At 45.5% G+C, this 14,467-nt stretch overlaps 1 long non-coding RNA gene across 1 annotated transcript in view; it reads left to right on the top strand.

Annotated features, from left to right (window-relative positions):
• The first annotated feature begins 239 nt into the window (after positions 1-239).
• LOC140197831 (uncharacterized) overlaps positions 240-14,467 on the top strand; it is a 31,186-nt gene continuing 16,958 nt past the window's right edge. The window contains exons 1-2 of the long non-coding RNA XR_011886034.1: positions 240-609; positions 8,785-9,090. This is a non-coding gene — a long non-coding RNA (uncharacterized lncRNA). The remainder of the gene's footprint in view (positions 610-8,784; positions 9,091-14,467) is intronic.

The following is a 14,467-nucleotide window of genomic DNA, read 5'->3' as shown; positions in this document are numbered from 1 at the left end:
AGATAGTGTAATCAATTCTTGGTTTCATAGCTGTGGGGAAGACGAATCTCAGAGTTGTATACAAACTTTTCCAATAAATGGACTTTTCAATCGAATAAACTTCTGTATATAAAAAAGGGATGGGCGGTGCTTCAGGCAGCAGAAGAAATGATGCAGCGAGTTTCCACCTCTCCTGGAGAAGTTTTTGACCTGAGGTTCGTCGCCTCCTCCAGGAGACCTTAAGCACGTAGGGAGCTTCGAGCGGGTCTCCGACCCAACTGACAAAGGGGCTTCTGTGGAGCGTAACAAAGGATCTGCTAGGAGTCACAATGTGGGGCGCTGACACGTTCCCCTCACTCTATTCCCAGCCCCTTCCCTCGCACCGATTACACCCCAGTTTGCCCGACCCCGTTCCCCACCCCAACCCCACTCTTTCAGCCAAGCTCGCCTCCCCCCATGGTTTCCGGGTTGCCATCATGCCGGTGGTCAGTGGAGGAGAAGTCGTGGGGGACGGTGCTGGAGTACACCTGCCTGTTTAGCGGGAGATACTGCCTCGATGCTGAACTCCTCGTCTTCTGCCTCTTGGGTTTGGCTATCTTGGCCACGATCATCTTCAACACCATCTCACTGGTACGGCTGGAGGTGTATGGGGGGTGGGCAGGGCGAGGGCGGGGGAGGATTATAGAGATGCGTGTTTAGTTCATCCTTGCTTCCGTGACTGGAAGAGGTTCACCAGGATGCTGTCCGGATTAGAGAGGATACGCTACAAGGAGAATTTGGACAAATTTGGGTTGGAGTGGTGGAGGCTGAGGAGGGAGGCGGAGAATGAGCAGGGGTCCAATTGTCCAATACTAGAGGGCGTGCATTTAAAGCGAGAGATGGTAAGTCCACAGGAGACGTGAGGGCGTGGGGTTTTCTTCAGATTGGTGGGTGCCTGAAATGGGCCTCCTGGGGTGGTGGTGGAGGCAGATACCATAGGGGCACTTACAGGCACATGAACGTACGAGAAGACGTGATATGAAGGGATTTGTTTAGTTAGGCTCGTATTTAATTTGTCATAACACCGCACTGGAAAGGGCGTTATTCTCTGTTCTAGGTTCAATTAAATGCTTTTTACCATTTTTAAAACAAAACATAGTGACAAACAATGCTAGCAGAATTCAGTGAGCCAGACAGCATCTGGGGAGGGAAATTGACAGTCGGTGTCTGGGTGGAGACCCTTCTTCTGGACGGTGGAGTACCCTGTAAGACCATGAGACATTGGAGCAGAATTAGGTCAATCAGTCCATCGAGTCTGCTCCGCCACTTGATCATGGCTGATTTATTTTCCCTCTCAACCCCATTCTCTCCATAACCCCTGTTGCCCTGACTAATCAACCTCCATTTTAAATACTCCCAGAGAACTGGCCTCCACAGCCGTCCGTGGCAATGAATTCCACCTCCCTCTGGATCGGGGTTCCGAACATTTTTTATGTCATGGACCCATTAATCGAGGGGCCCCTGGTCGCCCGGTTGGGAACCCTGCTCTAGATGAATAAATTCCTCCTCATCTATTCTGCAGTGAAGTCCTTCTATTCTGCGGCTGTGCCCTCTGGTCCTGACTCCCCCACTAGTGGAAACATCCTCTCCACTTCTTTGTGGTTCCATCGATGAGTTGGGCCTGGAACAGATCCTCCGAGACGTTGACGCTCGGGAACCGGAAGCCACTCACCTGTGCCATCGCAGTCCCCTCGATGAGTGCGGAGGTGTATTCTCCCCTTCCTGAAGGTCTGAGTAGAGGGGGATAAGATATAGGAGACAATTAGGTCATTTGGCTCATCGAGTCTGCTCTGCCATTTCATCATGGCTGATCCATTTTCCTTCTCAGCCCCAATCTCCTGCCTTCTAAAAGGATGCCCCTCTATTCTGAGGGTGTGTCCTCTAGTCATAGACTGCCCCACCATAGGAAACAACCTATCGATATCCACTCTATCAAGACCTTACAACATTCGATAGGTTTCAATGAGATCACCCCTCAATCTTCTGAATTCCAGTGAGTAGGCACCCAGAGCCATCAAGCTCTCCTCATATGACAAGACTTTCAATCCTGGAGGTATGTGAAGAGCAAGAGGATAGGACGTGAGAGAATAGAACCAATCAAGTATGACAGTGGAAAAGTGTGTATGGAACTGAAGGAGATGGCAGAGGCACTTAATGAGTACTTTACTTCAGTATTCACCATGGAAAAGGATCTTGGTGGTTGTAGAGATGACTTGCCGTGGACTGAAAAGCTTGAGCATGTAGGTATTAAGGAAGAGGATGTGCTGGAGCATTTGGAAAGCATCAAGTTGGATAAGTCACCAGGACCGGACAGGATGTACCCCGGGCTACTGTGGGAAGCAAGGGAGGAGATTGCTGAGCCTCTGGCGATAATCTTTGCATCATCAATGAAGACAGGAGAGGTTCTGCAGGGTTGCAGATGTTGTTCCCTTATTCAAGAAAGGGAGTAGGGATAGCCCAGGAAATTATAGACCAGTGAGACTTACTAAAGTGATTGGTAAGTTGATGGAGAAGATCCTGAGAGGCAGGATTTTTTGAACATTTGAAGAGGCATAATATGATTAGGAATAGTCAACATGGCTTTGTCAAAGGCAGGTCATGCCTTACGATCCTGATTGAATTTTCTGAGGATGTGACTAAACACATTGATGAAGGTAGAGCCGTAGATGTAGAGTATATGGATTTTAGAAAGGCATTTGATAAGGTACCACATGTAAGGTTTATTGAGAAAGTAAGGAGGCATGGGATCCAAGGGGACCTTGCTTTGTGGATCCAGAACTGGCTTGCCCACAGAAGGCAAAGAAGAGTTGTGGACAGGTCATATTCTGCATGGAGGCCAGCAACCAGTGGTGCCTCAGGGATCTGTTTTGGGACCCCTACTCTCTGTGATTTTTATAAATGACCTGGATGAGGAAGAGGAGGGATGGGTTAGTAAATTTGCTGATGACACAAAGGTTGGAGGTGCTGTGGATAGTGTGGAGGGCTGTCAGAGGTTACAGCGGGACATTGATAGGATGCAAAACTGGGCTGAGAAGTGGCAGATGGAGTTCAACCCAAATAAGTGTGAGGTGGCTCATTTTGATAGGTCAAATATGATGGCAGAATATAGTATTAATGGTAAGACGCTTGGCAGTGTGGACGATCAGAGGGATCTTGGAGTCCAAGTCCAGAGGATGCTTAAAGCAGCTGCGCAGGTTGACTCTGTGGTTAAGAAGGCATACAGTGCATTGGCCTTCATCAATCGTGGGATTGAGTTTAAGAGACAAAAGGTAATGTTGCAGCTATATAGGACCCTGGTCAGACCCCACTTGGAGTGCTCAGTTCTGGTTGTCTCACTACAGGAAGGACGTGGAAACCATAGAAAGGGTGCAGGGGAGATTTACAAGGATGTTGCCTGGATTGGGGAGCATGCCTTATGAGAATAGGTTGAGTGAACTCAGCCTTTTCTCCTTGGAGTGACGGAGGATAAGAGGTGACCTGACAGAGCTGTACAAGATAATGAGAGGCATTGATCGTGTGGATAGTCAGAGGTTTTTTCTCAGGGCTGAAATGGCAAGCATGAGAGGGCATAGTTCTAAGGTGCTTGGAAGTAGGTACAGAGGAGATGTCAGGGGTAAGTTTTTAAGCAGAGAGTGGTGAGTGTGTGGAATGGGCTGCCGGTGGTGGTGGAGGTGGAAATGATAGGGTCTTTTAAGAGACTCCTGGATGGATAAATGGAGCTGAGAAAAATAGAGGGCTATGGGCAACCCTAGGTAGTTCTAAAGTAAGGACATATTCGGCACAGCTTTGTGGGCTGAAGGGCCTGTATTGTGCTGTAGGTTTTCCATGTTTCTATGTTTTTATATCTGAAGTAGCCTCTTGGCTGAGTGGTGAAATACCTTCTAAACACAGCAAGTCCAGTTGCCTTGATTTACTACTGCTTGATATACAATGACCTGGATGATTGAGAACCTTCCTAGACATATCGGAAGAAACTTTTGATTTCCTCTTTAATATTATTGGCTAGCTTAGCTTGGTATTCCATTCTTTCCTTCTTTATGACTTTTTTAGTTGCCTTCTGTTGGTTTTAAAAGCTTCCCTATCCTCTAACTTGTCACTAATTTTTGTTCCATTATATGCCCCCTATAGACTGGATAGCTGGTATAAAGATGTGAGGGGAAGGCGTGGATCCAGGTGAGGGGTGGTGGGAGGCTCGAGGGAGGAGCAGAGAGTGGGAAGAGTGACAGAGGCTGGAAAGTAATAGGCAGGGGCAACAACTCCTACTGTTAAGACTACTAAGCAGTCTCCTAGTACAATAAGATTCGATTAGATTGGAGTTTTGTTGTTGTTGCTGAGGAGAACGAGATTGCAGTGTTACTCCATTCAGTACGAGGTAGACTCTTGACCTCACAATTTACCTTGTCATGACCCTTGCACCTTATTGTCCACCTGCATTGTACGTTTCCTGTCGCAGTAACACTTTATTCTGTTGCTTTCCCCATGGACTACTTTGACATGCTGTTGTTCTGAAATGATCTGTAGGGATGACATGCACAACATGTACCTCAGTACGTGTGACAATGATCAAACGTGGGGATGCTGATGATGGGAGAGGTAGGTCGAACATGGAGTAAGGGGGTGGGGGAAGGCAGATGGGGCCAGTGGGTGGAGGGGTCCCAGTGGGAGGAGCATGTGGGTGATGGACAGATGGAGTGGGTGGGGTTTAACAGGCCCATGCTGCCTTTCATGTATTACCCATATATATATTTTCAAAATGCTGATAAATGATAGAGTCTTACAGTGCCAACCAGGCCCTTCAGCCCATTGTGTTCATGCTGACCATGTAGCTGGCCAGAGACAGGCTGGAAGACCCTGATCTGCACTCTATCTCTGAATCAGAATCAGGTTTAATATCACCGGCATATGTTGTGAAATTTGTCGACTTTGCGGCAGGAGTACATTGCAGTATATGATAATATAGGAAAAAAGTGAATTACATTAAGTATGTATATGTATGTGTGTGTGTGTATATATATATATATAGTAGTGTAAATATAGAACTAAAACAGTAGTGAGGTAGTGTTCATGGGTTCAATATCCATTCAGAAATCTGATAGCAAAGGAGAAGAAGCTGTGTGTGTCTTCAGACTACTGTACCTCCTTCCTGATGGTAGCAATGAGAACAAGGCATGGCCTGGGTGGTTGGGGTCCTTAATGACGGGCACCGCCTTTTTGAGGCATCACTCCTTGAAGATGTCTTGAATGCTACAGAGGCTAGTGCCCATGATGGGGCTGACTAAGTTTACTACTCTCTGCAGCTTATTTTTGCCCCTGTGCAGTAGACCCCCCCTCTCTATACCAGACAATGATGTAGCCAGTTAGAATGCTCTCCATTCTACTTCCTGTACCTCCTTCCTGATGATAACAACGAGAACAAGGCTTGATCTGGGTGATGGGGCTTTTGAGGATATCGTCATGATTATGTGCTGTTTCATATGACATGACAACCATGGTTTCCATAACCGTGACTGTTCTTGACAAACTTTTCTACAGAAGTGGTTTGCCATTGCCTTCTTCTAGGCAGTGTCTGTACAAGACGGGTGACCCCGGCCGTTATCAATACTCTTCAGAGATTGTCTGCCTGGATTTGCCATCCACCATCTGCTCTCAGGGGGCTAAGCAGATGCTACACCTTCCCCAGGGATGATCTGGAGGCTAGCGGAAGGAAGGAGCACCTTACACCTCCTTCAGTGGAGACGTATCTCCACCCCACCATCCAAACTAACCTTATTAATACTGCATGCTCCCTCCCCTGTTGTCCACTGATCCATTCTTGCATCCTCTCCTTGTACCTTATTCTCATTTTAGGAACTCGGCTCTTTGTACATTTGGGTTGGCTCTCAAATGCAGTAACTTTACAGAGGTAGCTTGGAATCAGTCCCTTCAGCCGGTTGACCATGCCCCCACCCCCACCCAGATAGTCCTATTTGGCCCATATCCCTGACCATCCCTGTCAAATTTCTTGGTGTTCAGCTGGTGGAGAATCTCAACACCAGCTCCATAGCAAAGAAGGCCCAGCAGCATCTCTACTTTCTGTGAAAGCTGAGAAAAGTCCATCTCCCGCCCCCCATTCTCACCACATTCTACAGACGTTGTACTGAGAGCATCCTGAGCAGCTGCATCATGGCCTGGTTCGGGAATTGAACCATCTCGAATCACAAGACCCTGCAGCAGATAGTGAGGTCAGCTGAGAAGATCATCAGGGTCTCTCTTCCTGCCATTAGGGACATATACACCACACGCTGCATCCGTAAAGCAAACAGCATTATGAAGGACCCCGCGCACCCCTCATACAAACTCTTCTCCCTCCTGCCATCTGGAGAAAGGCACCGAAGCATTTGGGCTGTCACGACCAGACTAGGTAACAGTTTCTTCCCCCAAGCCATCAGACCCCTCAATACCCAGAGCCTGGACTGACGCCAACCTACTGCCCTCTACTGTGCCTACTGTCTTGCTTATTATTTACTGTAATACCTGCACTGTTTTGTGCACTTTATGCAGTCCTGGGTAGGTCTGTGGTCTAGTGTAGTTTTGTGTTGTTTTTTACGTAGTTCAGTGTAGTTTTTGTATTGTTCATGTAGCACCATGGCCCTGAAAAACGTTGTCTCGTTTTTACTGTGTACTGTACCAGTAGTTACGGTCGAAATGACAATAAAAGTGACTTGACTTGACTTGACTATATAATCACCCAAATATCTTTGAAATGTTGTTATTGTACCTGCCTCAACCACCTTCTCTGGTAGCTCGTTCTATATACCCACGTGGAGAAGTTGCCTTCTCAGGCTCCTATTAAATCTTTCCCCTCTCACCAATGCCCACTGGTTTTGAACTCTCTGTTACCATCCACTTTATCAAAGTCACTATTTATGGTTAAAACAATTTAATCCCCATTTAATTCCCATTCTCAACAGATTCCATCGCATTTAGCAAGCTGTGGAAATGTATCTTACTAAGAGCCATAGAAAAGTACAACACAGAAATAGGCCTTCGATCCATCTAGTCTGTGCCAAACCATTTAAATTGCCTACTCCCATCAGGACCATAGTCCTCTATACCCCTACCATCCAAATAAGAGGGGTGATTGATAAGTTTGTGGCCTAAGGTAGAAGGAGTCAATTTTAGAAAACCTAGCATATTTATTTTTCAACTGAGTCCCCTCCTACATTTACACACTTAGTCCAGCGGTCATGGAGCATATGGATCTTGGGCCTCCAGAAAGTGTCCACAGCAGGGGTGATTGATGTTCGTGGCCTAAGGTAGAGGGAGATGAGTTATACAACGCTTGTTACATGCACATGCAGTCCAACTCTTTGAGTGATTATGCAGAAAGTTTGAAGTTAATAACTCATCTCCTTCTACCTCAGGCCACAAACTTATCAATCACCCCTCTTACCTATCCAAATGTCTCTTAAACATTGAAATCAAGCTTGCATGCACCACTTGCCCTGACAGCTCATTCCACACTCATGGCCCTCTGAGTGAAAAAGTTTCTCCTCATGTTCCCCTTAGACTTTTCACCTTCCACCCTTAACCTGTGACCTTTGGTTGTAGTCCCACCCAACTTCAGTGGAAAAAGCCTGCTTGCATTTACCCAATCCATACCCCTCATAACTTTGTATACCTGTGTCAAATATCCTCTCAATCTTCTATGTTCCAAGGAATAAAGTCCTAACATATTCAATCTTTCCTTATAACTCAGGTCCTCCAGTCCTGGCAACATCCTTGTAAAATTTCTGTGTACCCTTTCAATCTTATCTATTTGTAGTAACAAATGGCAACAAAAATGGAACCTGTACTGTACCAGAGTGCTTTGCTAAGAGTGTCCATGCAAATGGACCTTGACAAACTCTCCACCATTGAGCACATCTACATGAAACACTGTCGCAGGAAAGCAGCATCTATCATCAGGGACCCCCCCCCCCCCCCGCACCACCACCTAGAACATGCTCTCCTCTCACTGCTGCCATTAGGAAGAAGGAACAAGGGTCTCAGGACTCACACCACCAGGTTCAGCAACAGTTACTATACCTCAATCATCAGGCTCTTGTACCAAAGAGGATAACTACACCCAATGTCACTTGCCCCCATCATTGAAATATTCCTTCAATCAATAGACTCACTTTCATGGACTCTTCATCTCATGGTCTCAATATTTATTGAATATTTATTTATTCTTACTACTACTTTCATTTTTTATTTACACAGTTTGTTACCTTCTGCGTTTTGGTTGAACACTCTAATTGTGGTGGTTTTCATTGACACAATTATGGTTACTATTCTATAGTTTTATTGAGTATGCCCACAAGAAAATGAATCTCAGAGTTATATATGGTGACATACCGTATATGTGCTTTGCTAATAAAATGTACTTTGAACTTTGAACTTTGAAACTGCAGAAAGTCATGCTGATGCATTACTGGAGAATGCCAAGTGCATCGATTAAGCAGACGAACAGAGTGCACCCTGACCTTAAACTGAAGCGCAGTAGCTAACACTTGGGTATGAAGAAGTGACTATGTTGTCTGTTTTTTAGAAGCTATCACCAGCTCTTGTGTGGTGCTAGTCTTCCCTTGCAGCAAATAGAATTAACACACGTGATTGATCCATTCTGAGTTATTTTTGTTTGTTGTAAGATATAGCAAAAAGGTGCTCAATAGAACCTTCCACTGAGAAAATATCCCAACTCTGTGCACACAATTATTTAACCCTTTGTTCTTCTTTCCACAGATACTTTCCCATTGCCCAGCCAGACAGCAGGAATGTACCATGCATTCTTGCTAACACCTGTCTGGAAACAGCCATGCAGACCTTGAGGCTTGTCAGTGACCGTTCCCACGCACAACTCTGCAACTGTTGGATGGACATCAGAATTCTGAATGATTTGCTGGTGCCATTCCTAACCCAAGGATATTCAGACTAAAATTTAGGGTCCTTTCCCAGCACCTTACCCAACACTGATTGGGAAATTGAAGCTGGGAACTTCAGCATGAAGTGAAATCAATTACAACCTCCCCTGAGCAAATGAATCCACAGGTTAGCTAATCCTATCAGATTTCTTCTTCTTTAGCCCTTTACCTCTTCCACCTATCACCTGCCAGCTTGTATTACTTCCCCTCCTGTATTCCCCACTCTGGCCTCTTACCTCTTCTCACCTGCCTATCACCTACCCCTGGGTCCCCTCCTCCTTCCCTTTCTCCTATGGTCCACTCTCCTCTCCTATCAGGTGCCTTGTTCTCCAGCCCTTTACCTTTTCCACTCACATGACTTCACCCATCACCTTCCAGCTAGCCTCTTTCCCCTCCCCCTACCTTCTTACTCTGGCATCTTGCTCCTTCCTTTCCAGTCTTGAAGAAGCGTCTCTTTTCTGTAGATGCTGCCTGACCTGTTGAGTTCCTCCAGCATTTAGTGTGGTTGCTCTTTAGTTCCATTATCTGCTGAGTCTTCTGTATGACAGCTTCTCACTTTACCGTCCCTCCCCTACCCACCCTCCTTCCCCCTCCCCTGGTCTCACCTATCACCTGCCAGCTTGTACTCTTCCCTACCTTCTTACGCTGGCTTCTGCCCCTTCCTTTCCAGTCCTGAAGAAATGTCGGCCGTTTATTCCTCTCCATAGATGCTGCCTGACCTGCTGAGTTCCTCCAGCATTTTGTGTGTGTGGCTCTGGATTTCCTGCATCGACAGTTTTTATATGTTTTTACAATTACTACAGAATGAGGGTGACCTCGTTGCAGTCTGTCAAATGTTGAAAGGGCTCAATAAAGTGGATATGGAGAGGATGTTTCCAATGATGGGGGAGTCTAAGACCAGAGGACATAGCCTCAAACTGGAGGGATGTCCTTTTAGAATAGAGATGAGGAGGAACCTTTTTAAGCCAGAGAGTGGTGAATCTGAGGAATCCATTGCCACAGGCAGCTGTGGAGGCCAAGTGATTGGCAGTATTTAAGGCAGAGATTGATAGACTCTTGACTGGTCAGGGCATGAAGGGATATGGGCGGTGGGGGTGTTGGGAGAAGGCAGGAGATTAGGGCTGAGAAGAAAAATGGATCAGCCATGATGAAGTGGCAGAGCAGACGCAATGGGCCAAATGGCCCAATTCTGCTCCTATATCATATGGTCTGTTCCACTGATGGAAACGTTGTAAACTACCAGTCCAGAACTAGAGTTGTAAAGAGTCATCAATATTCAGAGTAATTCAGATTTGAATTTCAATAGGCAGCTGAAATGTCGACTCTCCATTTCTGTCCACAAAGTCTGTCTGATCCGCTGTGTGTGTGCGTGTGTGTGTGCGTGTGTGTGTGCGTGTGTGTGTATGTGTGTGTGCGTGTGTGAGTATGTGTGTGTGTGTGAGAGTGTGTGTGTGTATGTGAGCGTGTGTGTGTGTATGTGAGAGTGTGTGTGTGTGTGTTGCTCTAGATTCCAGCAGCTGCAGTCCCTCTTGTGTCTCCATTTGTGGCTCCAGTCTAATTTTTGTGTGTGTTGCTGGAAGACCCAGTAGATCAGGCAGCATTTGCGGACAGAGAAAAAGAATTAGCATTTCAGGTCAAAAATCCTTTGGACAGAAAGGCTGTTTTCAGCATTTTCTGTTTTTACTTCAAAGTTGCAGAACCCAAAGTAATTTTGATTCTCAATTCCAAAAAATGCATCAATTACTATGTTAAAGGTGCAACAGTACTGTGCAAAAGTCTTAGACACACACTGTATATATAGCTAGGGTGCCTAAAACTCTTGCACAGTACTCTAATTGTCAACGTGAGCGAAAAGTGATTTTGTAAATCTGGCGGGAGCAAAGGATGTTGGGAGTGGCGAGGGTAGAGCGCCGCAGGAGGGGTGTGGGACAGGTGGCAAAGAAGGAGTGCCAGGGGCAGGGGGTGGGTGCAGACACACCCAGCCCTGAGCCACCAGGCAAGGTCGTTCGATTCCAAACAATTGGTTTATTGATCATTACAGAATGTCTCTCCGGTGCTTCCTGCTCCCTCCCCTCTCCCTTCCCCTTTCCCAACCATGATTCCCCTCTCCCTGTCCCCTTCCCACACACAGTCCTCAACAGAGACCCATTACAGAATCAGGTTTACCATTATTCACACATAACATGAAATTTGTGGGAATTTTGCAGCAGCAGTACAGTGCAATACAGAAAATTACTACAGTACTGTGCAAAAGTCTTAGGCACCCTAACTATATATACAATGCCTATAAAAAGTATTCACCACCCTTGGAAGTTTTCATGTTTTATTGTTTTACAACATTGAATCACAATGGATTTAATTTGGCTTTTTTGACACTGATCAACAGAAAAAAACTCTTTCATGTCAAAGTGAAAATAGATCTCTACAGTGATCTAAGTTAATTACAAATATAAAACACAAAATAATTGATCGCACAAGTATTCACTCCCTTTAATATGACAAACCAAATCACCACTATTGCAGCCAATTGGTTTTAGAAGTCATATAATTAGTTACATGGAGGTCTGTTTCTGGAGACCTGTGTGCAGTCAAGGTGTTTCAATTGATTGTAGTAAAAATGCACCTGTATCTGGAAGGTCCAACTGCTGGTAAGTCAGTATCCTGGCAAAAACTACACCATGAAGACAAAAGAATTCTCCAAGCAACTCTGCAATAAGGTTATTGAAAAGCACAAGTCAGGAGAGTGATACAAGAAAATCTCCAAGTCACTGAATATCCCTTGGAGTACAGTTAAGGCAATCATCAAGAAATGGAAAGAATATGGTACAGCTGTAAATCTGCTTCGAACAGGATGTCCTCAAAAACTGAGTGACTGTGCAAGAAGGGGACTAGTAAGAGAGGCCACCAAGAGACCTGTGGCAACTCTAGAGGAGTTACAAGCTTCCGTGGCTGAGATGGGAGAGACTGTGCACACAACAACTGTTGCCTGGGTGCTTCTCCAGTCACAGCTTTATGGGAGAGTGGCAAAGAGAAAGCACTGTTGAAGAAACTCACATGAAATCTTGGCTAGAGTTTGCCAGAAGGCATGTGGGAGACTCTGAAGTCAGCTGGAAGAAGGTTCTATGGGCTGATGAAACCAAAATTGAGCTTTTTGGCCAACTGACTAAATTCTACATTTGGCATAAGTCAAACACAGCACATCATCAAAAACACACCATGCCTACCGTGAAGCATGGTGGTGGCTGCATCATGCTGTGAGGATGCTTCACTGCAGCAGGCCCTGGAAGGCTTGTGAAGGAAGAGGGCAAAATGAATGCAGCAAAATACAGGGAAATCCTGGAGGAAAATCTGATGCAGTCTGCAAGAGAACTGTCTTGGGAGAAGATTTGTTTTTCAGCAAGACAATGACTCCAAACATGAAGCCAAAGCTATACAAGAATGGCTTAAAAACAACAAAGTTAATGTCCTGAAGTGGACAAGTCAGAGTCCAGACCTCAATCCAATTGAGAATTTGTAGCTGGACTTGAAAAGAGCTGTTCACTCATGATCCCCATGCAATCTGACAGAGCTTGAGCAGTTTTGTAAAGAGAATGGGTGGAAAATTGCAATGTCCAGATGTGTAAAGCTGATAGAGACCTATCCACACAGACTCAAGGCTGTAATTGCTGCCAAAGTTGCATCTACTAAATACTAACTTGAAGGGGGTGAGTAATTATGTATCAATTATTTTATGTTTAATAATTGTAATAAATTTAGACCAATTTGTTGAAATTTGTTTTCACTTTGACACAAAAGAGTCTTTTCTGTTGATCAGTGTCAAAAAAGCCAAATTAAATCCACTGTGATAAAACATGACACCTTCCGGGGGAGGGCAGAGGGTGTAGTGGGAGGGGTGAATACTTTTTATATGTGCCTATGACTTTTTCATAGTATTGCATACGAATATATTCTCTTGAAGTTAATAAGATTAGAAAAAAAAATTTTAATAAAGCAACATAAAAACTTCCGGGAAACAAACAGTACAGCAAGGTTGGTGCTGAGATATATCCTAGGATGTGCTGGGACACATCATCAGTGATGCATCCTGGGGTCGTCGGGTGTTTCGGGTGTTTCAACATCAGACACTCTCACCCAGCTGAGCCAGCCAGGGTTGATCAGGCCCCGGCTTGTGTCCCAGCAGAATTGGTCCACGGGTCACACTTCTTAATCCATAGCCAGCTGGAGGCTCACTCGGCAACCTCTGTGAAGGTCCTGATTGCTCTTCTCCTTACAACCCTCGTAATGCCAAGGAGAGAGTAGGTTCCGCAGAGGGAGCTGCCAGCAAAACCTCTACCTCCAACCCCCACCCCACCTGTGAAGGCCCACTTCATTCCCTCCACCCCATTCTCTGGCATTGCTCTATCAGCTCCTGGTATTTGGCTTTTTTACGCTCAAACGCCTCCTCAACCCGGTCTTCCCAAGGAACAGTCAATTCTGCCACCATCACCTGCTCTGAGGTTTCTGACAGAATGACTATGCCCTGCCTCAGGGACAATGATGCGATGAAGTCAGGAAACTTTAATACACTGCTGCAGCTTTATAATATAGCGCTCGGACCACATTTGGAATATTATGACAAATTTTGGGCCCTATGCCTGAGCAACGACTTGCTGGCATTTGACAGGTTCCAGAGGAGATTCACAACCTTGATGAAAAGATTAATGTATGAGGAGTGTTTGATGTCTCTTGTCCTGTACTCACTGGAGTTCAGAAGAATGGGTGACCGTAGGGAGGAACTCATCGGAACCTACTGAAAGTCCTGGATAGAGTTAATGAGGAGATGATGTCTCCATCAATGGGAGAGTCTAGGATCAGAAGGCACAGCCTCAGAATAAAGAAATGTCTCTAGAATCGAGATGAGGAAGAATTCCGTCAGCCAGAGAGTGGTGAATCTATGGAATGTGTTGCCACAGGCAGCTGTGGAAGCCGAATTATTGGGTACATTTAAGGCAGAGATTGATAGATTCTTGATGAGTCAGGGCATGAAGGGATACAGGGAGAAGGCAGGAGATTGGGGCTGAGAGAGAATAAACTTGAGCCTTTGACAATACACTCAAGCATGACTTGGCCACACTCAGTAGGTCAGGATCCCAGAAATGAAAGGGTTAATGTATGAGGAGCACTTAATGGCTCTGGACCTGTACTCACTGGAGTTTAGAAAAATGTTTCTCATTGAAACATATAGAATATTGAAAGGCCTAGATAGAGTGGATGCGGAGAGGATGTTTCCTATGGCTGGAGCATCAAAGACCAGAGGACACAGCCTCAGAATAGGATGGAGATGAAGAGGAATTTCTTCAGACAGAGGGTAGTGAATCTGTGAATCTTTTTTTTGCTACAGACAGCTGTGGAGGCCAAGTCATTGGGTATATCTAAAGCAGAGATTGAATAGGTTCCTGATTGGTGACAGAGTGAAGGGTTACAGAGAAAGGACAGGAAAATGGGGCTGAAAAAGACATTCAATC

The sequence above is a fragment of the Mobula birostris genome, chromosome 5 (genome assembly GCF_030028105.1).
Source record: "Mobula birostris isolate sMobBir1 chromosome 5, sMobBir1.hap1, whole genome shotgun sequence".
NCBI lineage: Eukaryota > Metazoa > Chordata > Chondrichthyes > Myliobatiformes > Myliobatidae > Mobula > Mobula birostris.
The sequence above is the reverse complement of the archived record's forward strand: the minus strand, read 5'-3'. Positions and strand labels throughout refer to the sequence as shown.